Source organism: Lissotriton vulgaris, chromosome 6 (genome assembly GCF_964263255.1).
Source record: "Lissotriton vulgaris chromosome 6, aLisVul1.2, whole genome shotgun sequence".
Taxonomy (NCBI): domain Eukaryota; kingdom Metazoa; phylum Chordata; class Amphibia; order Caudata; family Salamandridae; genus Lissotriton; species Lissotriton vulgaris.
The window spans coordinates 84,869,922-84,885,389 of NC_141694.1; the positions used below are offsets into that span (position 1 = coordinate 84,869,922).

The 15,468-nt window shown below is 46.7% G+C and overlaps 1 protein-coding gene across 1 annotated transcript in view; it reads left to right on the forward strand.

Annotated features, from left to right (window-relative positions):
* Nucleotides 1-15,468, forward strand: part of LOC147706835 (uncharacterized) — a 392,919-nt gene that overhangs the window by 314,211 nt on the left and 63,240 nt on the right. The gene's annotated exons all lie outside the window — the stretch shown is intronic.

The window sequence follows — 15,468 nt, forward strand, 5'->3', positions numbered from 1 at the left end:
TGGGGTTTACATCTACTATAGTCGCTCCCAGTTGCTTGTTTTTAATGTGTTTCTTGAGTCACTCTGCTCAACTTATTTTCATTGTGCCTCGCGCGTGGAACACGCTGCACCGTATTCGCTACATCCACCTTTCCCAGGCAGTCTCGTGTCTCGTCTGAGCATGCGCATCTAAACAGCATCTTGGTAATGAGCCAACTCTAAGGGCTGCGAACAAAAAAATATCACTGAGCATGCTCCTTCACCCTCAAATCAGATTCCGGGTCTACCGATCGCACTCTGCAGCCCGTCACTGTGTTACTTTTAGGGTCGTTTTGGATTAAGATACGCTGCTTTCAGGGCTGGGTGTACCTGTGCTTCTTATTAGGAGCTAGCTAGCTTCTTTTAGTCTTTATCTTCCTAGGTTGTTCTTTAACCGAGGATAGGGCGGTGCACGCTGATTCTATTCTCTCATCGGTTTTCATAGTGAGAGGGTAACCATAACCTTTTTTTCTTGTTTCTGTCTCGGTCTGCCTCTTTCCAAAATTGCGCTTGGGGACTGTGTGTATGTGCCTTGTTTTTTTTTGGATCCATTTCACGGTGAAGCCTGCACCACATCTTCCTGCCAGCAGGTCTCCTAGCCTGTTCCCAACCCGCAGTTATCTGTCTGCCCTTCTCCCAGTCCACAACTCTCCGAGCCCATACCGTTCCCTGGCCGCAGAGTTCCCTTTCCCTGTTTCTGCCCACATGTCTCTGTCCGCACCCCTCCATGCCGGTACCTCTCCCCAGCTGCTCCGCTCCATGAGCCTTCGCAGCCCATTGCTCTTCCTGCCCATACATTTTCCCAGCCGGCCTAGATCAAATCATCAGGATACGCTTAGGTTTCAGCCAGTGGTACAGTCTGTGGCCATGATAAACAGGAAAGTATTGACGTCAGTTTCATGGCCAAGATTTTCTGCAGCCAGTCAAAAATCCTCTTTATTTTAAAGAAATGTTAGTGAGGCTGTAACGCGGATTCAGCTGAAGGGAGATATGGTAAGTGTTGGCATCCAGCTGCTTTGCTTATCTGACCCGATCTGTGCTTCCCACCGGCAATTGGATGCACGTTTTTAAAGCAGAGGCTTAAAATAGGCCAGCACATTATAAGAAGTGCATGACATGGCCACGCGCCCGCATAGCATTCTGCGACACTCATTCATTCCATTCGACCCCAAGCCCAAGTTAAGTGGCACTATTTAAACCATGTATTACTTATACCGGATATAATGCTGAAGCACAAGCCTTGCTTCAGTTTTAGTTAATCATACACCATATGAATGTTACAGTCTCTTAAAGTGAAACTCCCCCAAAATGAGTTATCTTCACAACATTGAGATTACAGGGATATAATATTGGCTGGTGACCAGGAGCGATCTGCTGCTACTCTTGCCCTTCCGTAGCAACTATGCCAGGCTGTCTAAGTTATCTCTTTCCAGTTTCCTAATGTGTGTATATCTAAGATGTCTTTTAAATTTGAGTTTTATTTTTACCATTATTTGCGGCATTATTAACAAATATATATGATTTAGTATCCTGATGGCATGCTCTTCCCATTTAATAGGCTGTTCTGTGACATCGCTGTGGTGCTATTTCATGGTAGGAAGTGATGTCACAAGTGGACTTTCATACAACTGAAAGGGGCAAAATATAGAGTACAATGGAGTCCTGCATTAAAATAGCACTTCCCACGTTTTTTAAGATTACGGGCTTGGGGGTAAAATGCAGACAGTGACGCATTTTTTCTATCTATCTTTCGCCATCTATCTATCGCCTTCACTCTGTCGGTCTATCGCCCTCACTCTGTCGGTCTATCGCCCTCACTCTGTCGGTCTATCGCCCTCACTCTGTCGGTCTAGCGCCCTCACTCTGTCGGTCTAGCGCCCTCACTCTGTCGGTCTAGCGCCCTCACTCTGTCGGTCTAGCGCCCTCACTCTGTCGGTCTAGCGCCCTCACTCTGTCGGTCTATCGCCCTCACTCTGTCGGTCTATCGCCCTCACTCTGTCGGTCTATCGCCCTCACTCTGTCGGTCTATCGCCCTCACTCTGTCGGTCTATCGCCCTCACTCTGTCGGTCTATCGCCCTCACTCTGTCGGTCTATCGCCCTCACTCTGTCGGTCTATCGCCCTCACTCTGTCGGTCTATCGCCCTCACTCTGTCGCATCACCACAGCATCACTCAGCACCACCACAGCATCACTCAGCACCACCACAGCATCACACAGCATCACACAGCACCACCACAGCATCACTCAGCACCACCACAGCATCACTCAGCACCACCACAGCATCACTCAGCACCACCACAGCATCACTCAGCACCACCACAGCATCACTCAGCACCACCACAGCATCACTCAGCACCACCACAGCATCACTCAGCACGCCTTGCTCCCTCCCACAAAGCAGTAGGCTATTGCTTGTATCCTTTGACTTCTGTCTATTTCAGTTTGTGTATGCGCACTATTTTTTTCTTTTCTTTCAGCCCTGGTTTTGGGAAGGTTCCTTTTTTGTTTCTTTGTAGTGTTTATGCTCCTAGCGCCTTTTCTGTGAACCCTATAAATCTTGGCCTTATCTCGTCACATTTGCAGTTTTCTAAGGGCTTCTGTTCTGTCCACCCACCCCCTTCCTCATTGCTGCTAGCCCCCTTAGTCAGCTGCTCTTTCTGTCTCCTCCCCTCGAAGTCCTGCTTTAACTTCCCAGCCCCTCAATTCAACTGCTTCTAAGGGAGACACACACACACAAACACCCGGCAGTCCTCACACACACCCGGCAGCCTCACACACACACGTAGTCCTCACACACACCTGGCAGTCCTCACACACACACCTGGCAGTCCTCACACACACCTGGCAGTCCTCACACACACCTGGCAGTCCTCACACACAGGCACAATGCATTAACAATAATTATCAAAACCAAACCCAAAACGTTACAGCCATGTATTTTGTAAATTGACCCATTCACTTTTGTCTATTTCAGTTCATGTATGCACACAATTCTTTTCTCTTTAAGCCCATGTTTTTGGAATATTCCTTTTGTTTCTTTGTAGTGTTGATGCGCCTAGCACTATTTCAGTAAACAGCCCTGTAAAACTTGTCCTTATCTTGTCACGTTTCCTGTTTTCCAAGGGGGTCTGTTTAGCTGTGGGAGCAGTGTATTTCATCTAATTCGTGCTGCGTCATGGTGGGTTGTGCAGAGTTGATGCTACACGAGGTGATTGATTTACAGACATTGATTCACACTTTTAACGTCAAACGGCATCCGCAGCATTCCACAAACCAGCTACCACTTCTATCATGTTGTGATGGCTCTGCTTTTTTAATATACAGTGCTCCGCTGCCTTTCAATTAGGTGTATATAGAAGTACGTCATACATACAACCTCTGTACTGAATGGAGGCTAAAATAAGACGCCCACCCTTTTACTGAAAGAGCCAAAACTGTGTGCTGTGCTAAAATGGCTTAACAAAAGCATGTACTATAGTTCGCTGAACACATGCCATAAGGAGCTTATTTATTCAGCAGTAATGGTTTTCATTGCCATTGAGGTAGTGCAGGGCAGTTTCTGTTGTATTTATTATGATACGGAACTCCTACGAACGTCCACATAACATGCTAGTGTAATAAAAAAAATGATACATAGTCCATGTTAAAAGAAAAACTCAATCTAGTGCCTATATAAGTTAAGAGAATTAATTGCTCTCCATTGTAGAGTGACGGCGTGAATGAAAATAACTGCAGTTCTAAAAGTGCAGTTCTCTGAGTGTACCCATTAAACAAGGCAATAGGCATAGCACAATCAAGAATGCGTAAACATCACAACACACGAGACCATAGAACACTATATACTGTATGCAATGCCATATGACTTAAACACATCACTTATTCCCAAATCTGTAAGGGGGAATTGCATGCCATAAAAAATGGAGAGCAAGTAAAAAATATGAAACCTAATTTTCATTGCCTAGAAAGTGCAACATGTGTAGTGCAAAATGTGTAATACATTTTTGTAAAAGCAACCTTACGAAATAGGCATTGAATTAATAGATCTTTTAAAAGTATCTGAAATTATTTTAGAACGCCTGCCCATCATACACCAGCTGCAAAAAGAACAATTGATGGACAGAATGCAGAACAATGTCATACATTCACCTCAATACAGAGATCTGGGCCTAAATCCATCGTTTTTTAGCTCACTATGCCATTCCAGCCATATACAAATCAGTCTTGACCCTGCGCCCAATGTGAACAGTCTAGCCCTAACTGCCAGGTCGGGTCCTCCCGTGACTGGAAACAAGCATCATACACCAGTGCCTTAATAGATGTTCAAAAAGGATCTAAACATTGATAAATCTTATTGCATATCATTTCCTTCATTGTAAACAATATGAATTTACGTGCCTCCAGGGCGGAATGGAGGGTCGCTTTAATAAATAAAGCCCTTAAAACCTGACAAACATTTTCTAACACAGGACACACAAGTAATGCTTGATTCAGATCTTGAATATGTAACTGGGACAACACATTGTCTATCCTTTTTCTGAATTTTATCCCAAATGCCTGTAATCGCACTTAAAGACGCGGGCCAAGTCTTGCTATGGACGCGTGTTGGCGGTATGGCGCGTTTCGGGCGGTTTCCCGGCTGCTGTGGTGCCTCCCGTCCCAATGGTGCCTGGGGTTGTAGTCTCTGCCGTCGAGCGAGGGCTCCGGGTAGAGATGCTCCCGGTGCAGACGTAAGGGGCGAGCTCAGGACTCCTGCGACAAGCTGCCCCAAGGGTGGCCGGTGATGTGCAGCGTAGCCCGCTCTGACGTCCCTGGGAAGGTCAGCCGCGGTTGCACGGCGGGGCCTGCGCGCGGGGCCGCGGCACAGGGGCCACAGCGGCCGCGGTAGCGGCGGGTGGCGGGTGGCGCTGGGCTGGGTCATGGCTATGTTGTGTGGGGCCTTCCAGCTAGTGCTCGGGCCTCTTGGCAGGGAGCCTTCGCTTCACCGTCGGGCCTGACCCCTCAGGTCTCGCGCGGGTCGTCTAGGCCGTACGCCAGGGGCTCAAGTGTGCCCCCCGAGTCTCCCTCTCTCCTCCCGCTAGTGCGCTCCTCACCTCGGGTCCCGGTCTCGTCAGGCCTCCCCGCGGGTGCCGTCGCCTCCGTCCAGCCACCCAGGATGGTGCCGCTGTTGGCGCTCTGCTACACGGCCCGCCTCGGTCGCGATCCAAATCTCCGCCTCCTCCTCCAGGCCCTAGTGCCACTGCCTTGTTGTCGGCGAAGCTCTGGGGTGCACGTCGACAGCCCGTGCTCGGGTCGGGCGCTCCCTCCGGGATCTGTTTGAGCCCCGCACGAGTAGGCCCCAAGCCGGGCCCTCGATTTCTGCAGCCCCCGGCAGGCACCTCTTTGTCACTCCAGTCGAGCCTCCACTGGAGCAGTCGGCACCCGCCGCGACCTCTTGGGCCAGTGTCGCGGGACTGCAGGGCCTCGCCGCCAACCCTCCGGAAGTGGAGCGACCTCGGCTCCTCTCAGGCCCCGACTGTTAGTCGGGGTGGTGCTGGCGAGCCCGCCACGGCAGCCGCCATTTTCTCCGCCGCCGTCTCTGGCCCTGGTCTTCGGCGGATCTTCCACTCGGACCGGCAGGCTCCACAGCCGCCTCGATGGTGCAGGTCACAGCCGCAGCCAAGTAGGGGCCAGTGCCGCGGCGTTAGGGCTGTGTAGTCTGCGTTAAATGCTATTAGCAAGAGCCGGGGCAGGGAGCCAGAGAGACCCACGTCTGTTCAGGTCGCCATCTTGGCCACGCCCCTCCAATCAATGATTTTTAGATGCAGCTTAAACATGTAGACAAATGCCTGCATTCTGGTTCATGAACTCGGTGTTCATCCTAAATGTCCCCTTTGATGGAGAAAACCTATTTGGACCCCAGGTAAACATGATGGTACTAATAAATCAAGAGAGTCCAGGACAGAGCCAAGGCTGTGAGAGCACTGTAAATTCAAACCGCTACGTGTGGTATTCAGTGCAAGATGAGTAGCAAAAGCTGCAACCACACTGCAGCCCCCTGCTTTTTATCAGCAACTGTCCTTGCTGGAAGGGCAAAGTAATGATCTCTATCATAAAGGACCCCGGTGCACCAGCCCTGGTAAAGGCAGAGGATCCCAAGGCAAGAGCACTGCTGCCCTGGAGAAGTGACTTATCCAAAAACTACCCCCGATCGCACAACACCTGTTGGGAGAGGGATACGGTTATTTCTTCCCCAGTGGGAAGGGATAATGGTGTCTTGTCTGTCGTCGCCAACAAATACTCCTTGACTTTTCATACTATGTCTCCAAATAAGCCACCTAGCCAGCATAATATCGGGCAAGAACATCAAAATATGCTGCACGTGTTTTTAAAGGCATTACCTGCGTCACAACACCAGAGAGGATAAGGAGTGCATTCCTTATACTTTCTTTTTTAATAACACAATTTTATTCGTTTTTATTTGCCAACTGAACACAGGAAACAGACTGTTTTAGGTTTATTGCATAAACAGTGGTTGCATACCCCAGCAGGACAGCATGCTGAAGCAGCCTCACCTTGTAGTAGTCCAAAGTATGCCCACCACTTCCCCCAGATCTTATTGTGTTTCTGTGGGGATCCCTGCACTTGGTAAACCGGCTGCACCATCATGGCACACTAGTCCACACCCATCCGCCATTTGGCTAGAGTGAGGGCATGAGGGGATTTCCATCTATGGGCAATTTCTCCCTTTGAGACCAGGGTAGCCAGCCCCACCTATATTAATTCAGCAAGGGGTCTACAAAGTCCTCCAGAAGGCCAATTCTCTGTGACAGGTCTACCTCTTTATCTAGAACTTGGGACAGGGTCTCCTCAAATCCATGCCAAACCCCCCCAAAACCTGGGACTGGGCAAGACCACATTGAAAAAGTCAGTGTTCAGGGCATCGAAAGCATTCATGTTGAGAGAGTACCCCAGCGTGCCACAGTTGCTGGGGTGTAGGATAAGAGGCATGTAAGTAATACTGCTGGGTTGGTCACAGCCTAGAGGAGATGGCAGTCTCTTGAGGTGCCGTAAGTGCATCCTGCTAGTCCACGTCCTCCAAAGGATCCACCCACCCCTCCCACTTATGTTTGATAGGAAGGAACTCCTTCCGGGCATTAATGAGTAGTGTGCGATATATGCTGGAAATTGCCTCCTTACCAAGATGACCCATAAGCACCTTAGCCTCTAGATGGTTACATTCGGGGAGGATGGTGGAATCTCACAGGTGGTAGGAAGGGAGAGTAGAATCTGCTTACTATGGTTACCCCCACTTTTTGCTGGTGTTTCACTGTTTCTCGACTTTAGTCTGGCTGGGGTCCTGCTATCTAGGACCTCAGCCTAGCTGCTTCCTCTCTAAAATAATTGCATGTACTTTAGGTACTCTCCAAATTGTTTACTGGGTTACCCTTGCGAGTCCTTAGTATATGGTACCTTAGGTACTAAGGGCATAGGTACACCAGAGGCCTACCAGGGGCTGAAGCATGTATTATGCCGCCCCTGGGAAGCTTTCCAAAATAGCACCACAGGTCTGCTGCTGCAGCCTGGGTAAGGTGGTGCATGCACCGCTTACTAAGATATAGGTTACCTATATCTACCTTTAATCACGGACACATATAAACCTATAGGTCATTCCTATGGCAGGCCTTCTTAATCCTGAAGGCATAGTGCTTGGTTTTGTGTGAGAGGGTGGCCATGCATGAGCAGGACCCCTCTGCACCTTTCGGAATCTATTCTCTGAGGCTGTTCTGTGATGCAGCCACACCATATACTCTTAAGTGCAATATAACCTCGCGGTAAATGCTAATTTTGGAATGGCTGCATGTAAACCTGTCGTGTTTGGTGTCAAACACTTTGGAATCCTACCCCCCCCCCCCCCTCTCCCTCCCCCTTCCAGTCATGGCAGCGGGGGTAGAATTCCACCCTTCTAGAGGGAGAGACATGTACACACTGACCTAACCGATAATAGTTTAAAAGAACCCTATTATCACAAAATGGATGCTGCAGCCACAGCCACGGGTCTGACCTCCTGCTGCTGGACCAAACTCCGTCAGGGGAGGCCTGGACAATAGGGTTCCTGTCACGGGGAGGTGTAACCACCTCCCAGACAGGCTTTAGTGTATTTGGGCTGGGTGGGTGCATTCAGAGAATGCTTATCAGACAGTGCTGGGGGCACACTTGGTGTCTCTGTGCATACCCCAGTTCAAACCGGTTGCAGGGGCACTCAGCCCCTGCTTTGGCGCAAAACTGGACAAAGGGAAGGGGGTGTAACCACCTCTCTCCCCAGATCCTCCTGTAGGTGGGTCCCCAGAGTATGTCCAACCCCCTATCTTAGTATAAGTATGGGGCCCCAGTCCTTAGGACTTCAGATTACACCTGGACGAAACTCTGCAACATATATCTTGGAACTTCGACACACTAGATCGACTAGAGGACTGAAGAATCTCCCTTAGGGTCAAGGAGTGACCCCCCTGTTCAAACAGGCACCAAAGAAGCATCTTGCAGGTCTGCATTTCCGAAGCTCCTGCCAGACTCTGAAGCATTTGTGACTCAGTACACAGACTTCCAGACTTCTCAGAGGCAGCCACGAGATCCCAGCAAAGCCTGCAGCCCTCACGAGTGACGTGGAACCCGAACTCCTGGACACCATGCACATTTGCTAGTGCATCGACTTCCCGAGCTTTCCCGAAGTTGTGCAGTGGGCTACTTGTAGTCCAAGCCCCGAGGACCATCTGCACTGAAGATTGTGGGCCTAGACTGCTCAAGGCCCCTTTGTGATCCCTGGTCTGTCGACTGGTGTGTCTCCACGAAGGTAACTCTTCTGTTTCTTGGGCTTTTCTGATTGCTCCAGACGTACCCGACTGCCCACCGAGTTGTGAGTCCCTCAGACCTTGCTGGTCTACACCAAAGCTAATCTCTGCTTTCTGCGTGGGTTGCTGTTGCCAAGGCTTGTTGGGTCCAACCCGGAAACCAACAACGCAGCACTTGACATCCTTCGTGAGACAGCTCGAATCCAGCACCTGGTCGTCGTCGACGTCTCCTGGTCCTCGTGGCTGAAGAGTCAAGCTTCACCTTCTTCACCCAACATCGGTGGGCATCAGGTCATCAGGTCATCGCCTTCCTGGTCACTGGCAAATGACCCAGACTCGTCCCCTCTGCTTTCAGGTTCTTCAGCTATTCATTCCACCCGGACACTTTCCACTTGGACGCCAGCAGCACTTTGCAGCAGCTCTCCATTGAAAATGACGATGAAACCCGATACGAAAAGACACCTATGCACCCGGCTTCCCTGGGTGAGGTAACTCGAGTACTCGGGGCTCCTGTGGGTGTTGATTCTAGAACCTCCTAGTTCTAAAGGGGTTTGCTCCAAGTCCTCTTCTAAGTGTCCTTTATCTTTAAAATTCCAACCGCAACTTTCCCCATAGAAGTTAATGGTGATACGCTGCTGTGTTTAGACACTGCACGCGTCCCCCGTGGGTCCCCAGTGACTCGACCTTGGGTGGTTCCTGGTGGCCCCAGCGGTTCTAAAGGCTCAGGGCCTTGGCTCTAGGCCTTGTATCTATGTCCGTCGTGGTTCTTATACCACTTACTTAATATATGGTTTGGTACGCCCCTAGGGCTCAACATATATTGTGCTAATTTACTGTGTGCTAAATAAGTTTACTGTATGTACTTTTGCATCTAGCCTCATAAAGAGACTAGAGGGATGTGTTTAGAATAAATACATATATTTTATATATATACCTGGTGTGGTTCTCCTTTCATTTGGTCATTCATGAGATTATAGACTGGTAAAACAAGCTGCTTTACATTCCTTCGAGACTTAGCCTGAAGGCTGCTCTCCACAGCTACCACTAGGATAGCTTTCTATGTAGGTTGTCTTTAAACCTACCATCAATAAGGGTTGTTTGGACTGGTACAAGGTGCCCACTAGACTAGTGGACAGCATATGCCGGGCCAACTTCTCACAGGGACATTGCTCAGCTGCAGGTATTTGTGAAACTGGAAACGTGCAAAGGGAAAGTGCTTCTGCAGGTATTGAAAGGAGAAAAGATTTCCACCTCGCCAGACACCTCCGAGACTGATGAGCCTAATCCTATTGCATCCCCTAAAGCCAGGCCGTGCTCTATACCTTGTAATGCACAAAAAGATGGAACACTCTGGCCAATACTTTAACTCAAGGCACTGAGCCATTACATGGCCTCAGTGCGCTTCAAAGATGACAACTCTGCAAGATGTAGTTCAGCTGCTCTGTATCAAGGGATTACATGGTGACCCATGCTCTCAATGACACCTTTTTCCACATCTGAAAAACCAAAACGAGCACCACTATTGCCAACTACTTGTGTTGGGGTCTCTACTGACCACTCGACCTACTGAACTGAACAGTAACTCTCAGGACGCTTATTTGTCCGGAATTAATCCAACCATTTTAATCAATTTTTTTGCAAAACAGACAAATGAAATAAACTTGACATTATTTGGGAAACAATGCTTATTTCACTCCACATTAGACAAACATTAACAATTCTCTCATTCACAACCACTCGCATTAACACATTCATACGAACAACAAAAAAAGTCAATATCTATATACACTTTTACAATAATTCACAGAAAATATTTACATTTCTTTTACAAAAAGCCAAGCATTGGAAAGAATGTATTCAGTGTTCATACACCGTTATAAGTTTCAGCAACACATTCCTAATGCTAATTGGAGGGGGTCTACGCGTTTCGATAACCCCTAGGTACGGGGAAATCTCATCAGGACCGTGTGCCTGTGAATGGAAAAGAACAGACCTAAATCAATGTGCTAGGGTGCCCACCATGAAACACTACAGAAGTGGCAGGGAGCCTAATCCTACCTCGACGGTGCTCGATTTTTCTGGGACGGACTCTGCAATAAAAACAAACTCCATTAAGTAACACGATCTAATCGTCTTGCGAACTGAGTACAAAAACACAAACCAAGGTACTTACAGATATTTCTTAAAGCCACTTGTATGTGAAAGGGAGTGTGAATCTGTGAAAATGAAAGGACCAGTCAGAACCTGCATTGTTTATCTGGGGTTCTCAGGGCACTCTGTATAGAAGAGGGAAATCGGGGAATCTTACTTGAATTCATGCGTGGCGGCGGTCCAACGTTTAGTGTAGACTCGCAAGCAGGGGTGTATCATTCCACCTGAAACAATCTAGTGAGTGCAAAATTAGGTCTCCTATCGGCTGACGAGGTGCTTCTTGGAAATGGAGGCGCGCAGTTATGAACTTCGCGTACCTTTTCAGCTCGTTTAGTATTGCCGAGGCAGGGGGTTCCACGCCATCTGGCCTCCGTGTAGTTTTCCACAGGACTGAATGCCGTCAGTGCAATGCTGCTGTTCTCACGACTCCGCGTCTATCTAACTTCCTGGTTCTGGGGATTCTGGGACTCGTAGTTTCATCGCAATGACAGAAAGTGCAAAGTATTCAAAGTGGTGTATCCCGCTTGTGCAAAAACATTAATTGGGGTGAGTAGAGTGTAAATAGCTACACCTTTCCAAAGCTGACAGGACATTTATAGGTCATCATAGTATGTTGACTTTGCAGAATGGCATATTTAGAGTCGGTAGATTTCAGAAATTTCGTTGAGGCCATCCACGGCTGTATTAAATTTGACTACTAGCATGGCCTCATTCCGTGACAATTTTTCTTCTATATCACCGCCTTTCAAGTCCTTTTCAATTTTTGCAATCACTGACCATTTAAGCTCATCTAAGGTATGATTATTGTTTCGCCAATGGTTAACTAGCGGAGCAGTCATCACATTCTTCTTAATCCGCGATTTGTGTTGCGTGATTCTGTATCTTATTTCTTGGCTCGTCTTGCCGATATATAATTTGTCGCAAGGGCATTTTATGCCATATATGACATACCGGGATTTGCAGTTGGAGAATTTTTCATGTTTCCAAAACGTTTGTTTATGCTTGAAGAGAGTTCCTTCCTCTGTACTGGCGCAACAGATGCAAGAGCCACATTTATGGTGGCCTTGGACAGGCGGCAGTCCGAACAGTGTGCCCACTGTTATTTGTTTCTTTGTTATTGCTGCTCGTACTAGATGATTCGACACACTTTGATCTTTTTTAAAAGCAAAAAGTGGTTTTTCTTTCAAAGATTCTTCAAAATTTTCCACTAGATGCCAATTCTGTAGGATGGTCTTTTTGAATAGATTGGAATTAGGACAAAAAGTTGACACACAGACCATTCTGTTGAGGATGGGTTTTTCTCTCTTCTCTGGAAGGGTGTCTCGGGGAATCCACCATACTCTCTTCATTGTTCTCCTTAGTAATTTTTTCGGATAGCCTCGAGCTATTAGATTATCTGTTAGATTGTTGGCATGAAAAATATATTCATCCTTAAAATGGCAATTTCTTTTGATCCGCAGGTATTGCCCAAATCGCAAATTTTCTTTTAGATTGCGTGGGTGATTGCTTTGGAAGTGAAGGGCCTTGTTCCTGTCAGTTTTCTTTTTATAGAGGGTGGTCACTAATCCCTCATTAGTTGGATAAACTTCTACGTCGAGGAACGCCATTCGGACTTTGGAGAAATTGAGGCTAAACTTAATCTCATCTGTTCTTGAATTGAGCCATGTCATGAAGATGTCGTCGATGTATCGACTCCAACTTGAGATATGTTCTACAAACGGATTTGTCTGATAGACAAATTTCTCTTCATAGAGCGCCATAAAAAGTACTGCCAATTCTGGGGCAAATGGACACCCCATGGCTACGCCACTTGTCTGATAGAAAAATTCTCCATTGAAATTAAAGTAATTTTTCTTTAATGCTAATGTAGCTAACTGCATAATGAATTCTGTTGGCACTCTAATGGGCCTCTCTCTTTGATCAAGAAAGCATTGAATTGCATCCAGTCCATCACTTTGGGGGATCTTGATCAAAGAGAGAGGCCTATTAGAGTGCCAACAGAATTCATTATGCAGTTAGCTACATTAGCATTAGTTTGTAGAACATATCTCAAGTTGGAGTCGATACATCGACAACATCTTCATGACATGGAAAGGCAACGAAGAAGATCTTAAAAAATTCCATGCCTGGCTCAATTCAAGAACAGATGAGATTAAGTTTAGCCTCAATTTCTCCAAAGTCCGAATGGCGTTCCTCGACGTAGAAGTTTATCCAACTGAGTGATTAGTGACCACCCTCTATAAAAAGAAAACTGACAGGAACAAGGCCCTTCACTTCCAAAGCAATCACCCACGCAATCTAACAGAAAATTTGCCATTTGGGCAATACCTGCGGATCAAAAGAATTTGCCATTTTAAGGATGAATATATTTTTCATGCCAACAATCTAACAGATAATCTAATAGCTCGAGGCTATCCGAAAAAATTACTAAGGAGAACAATGAAGAGAGTATGGTGGATTCCCCGAGACACCCTTCTAGAGAAGAGAGAAAAACCCATCCTCAACAGAATTGTCTGTGTGTCAACTTTTTGTCCTAATTCCAATCTATTCAAAAAGACCCTCCTACAGAATTGGCATCTAGTGGAAAATATCGAAGAATCTTTGGAAGAAAAAACACTTTTTGCTTTTAAAAAAGATCAAAGTGTGTCGAATCATCTAGTACGAGCAGCAATAACAAAGAAACAAATAACAGTGGGCACACTGTTCGGACTGCCGCCTGTCCAAGGCCACCATAAATGTGGCTCTTGCATCTGTTGCGCCAGTACAGAGGAAGGAACTCTCTTCAAGCATAAACAAACGTTTTGGAAACATGAAAAATTCTCCAACTGCAAATCCCGGTATGTCATATATGGCATAAAATGCCCTTGCGACAAATTATATATCGGCAAGACGAGCCAAGAAATAAGATGCAGAATCACGCAACACAAATCGCGGATTAAGAAGAATGTGATGACTGCTCCGCTAGTTAACCATTGGCGAAACAATAATCATACCTTAGATGAGCTTAAATGGTCAGTGATTGCAAAAATTGAAAAGGACCTGAGAGGCGGTGATATAGAAGAAAAATTGTCACGGAATGAGGCCATGCTAATAGTCAAATTTAGTACAGCCGTGGATGGCCTCAACGAAATTTCTGAAATCTACCAACTCTAAATATGCCATTCTGCAAAGTCAACATACTATGATGACCTATAAATGTCGCGTCAGCTTTGGAAAGGTGTAGCTATTTACACTCTACTCACCCCAATTAATGTTTTTGCACAAGCGGGATACACCACTTTGAATACTTTGCACTTTCTGTCATTGCGATGAAACTACGAGTCCCAGAATCCCCAGAACCAGGAAGTTAGATAAACGCTGAGTCGTGAGAACAGCAGCATTGCACTGACGGCATTCAGTCCTGTGGAAAACTACACGGAGGCCAGATGGCGTGGAACCCCCTGTCTCGGCAATTCTAACTGAGCTGAAAAGGTACGCCAAGTTCATAACTGCGTGCCTCCATTTCCAAGAGGCACCTCGTGAGCTGATAGGAGACCTAATTTTGCATTCACTCGATTGTTTCAGGTGGAATGATACACCCCTGCTTGCGAGTCTACACTAAACGTTGGACCGCCGCCACGCATGAATTCAAGTAAGATTCCCCGATTTCCCTCTTCCATACAGAGTGCCCTGAGAACCCCAGATAAACAATGTAGGTTCTGACTGGTCCTTTCATTTTCACAGATTCACACTCCCTTTCACATACAAGCGGCTTTAAGAAATATCTGTAAGTACCTTGGTTTGTGTTTTTGTACTCAGTTCGCAAGACGATTGGATCGTGTTACTTAGTGGAGTTTGTTTTTATTGCAGAGTCCGTCCCAGAAAAATCGAGCACCGTCGAGGTAGGATTAGGCTCCCTGCCACTTCTGTAGTGTTTCATGGTGGGCACCCTAGCACATTGATTTATGTCTGTTCTTTTCCATTCACAGGCACACGGTCCTGATGAGATTTCCCCGTACCTAGGGGTTATCGAAACGCGTATACCCCCTCCAATTAGCATTAGGAATGTGTTGCTGAAACTTATAACAGTGTATGAACACTTAATACATTCTTTCCAATGCTTGGCTTTTTGTAAAAGAAATGTAAATATTTTCTGTGAATTATTGTAAAAGTGTATATAGATATTGACTTTTTTTGTTGTTCGTATGAATGTGTTAATGCGAGTGGTTGTGAATGAGAGAATTGTTAATGTTTGTCTAATGTGGAATGAAATAAGCATGGGTTCCCAAATAATGTCAAGTTTATTTCATTTGTCTGTTTTGCAAAAAAATTGATTAAAATGGTTGGATTAATTCCGGACAAATAAGCGTCCTGAGAGTTACTGTTCAGTTCAGTAGGTCGAGTGGTCAGTAGAGACCCCAACACAAGTAGTTGGCAATAGTGGTGCTCGTTTTGGTTTTTCAGATTATCATTGAGGCTTGTCCTTATTGCCCG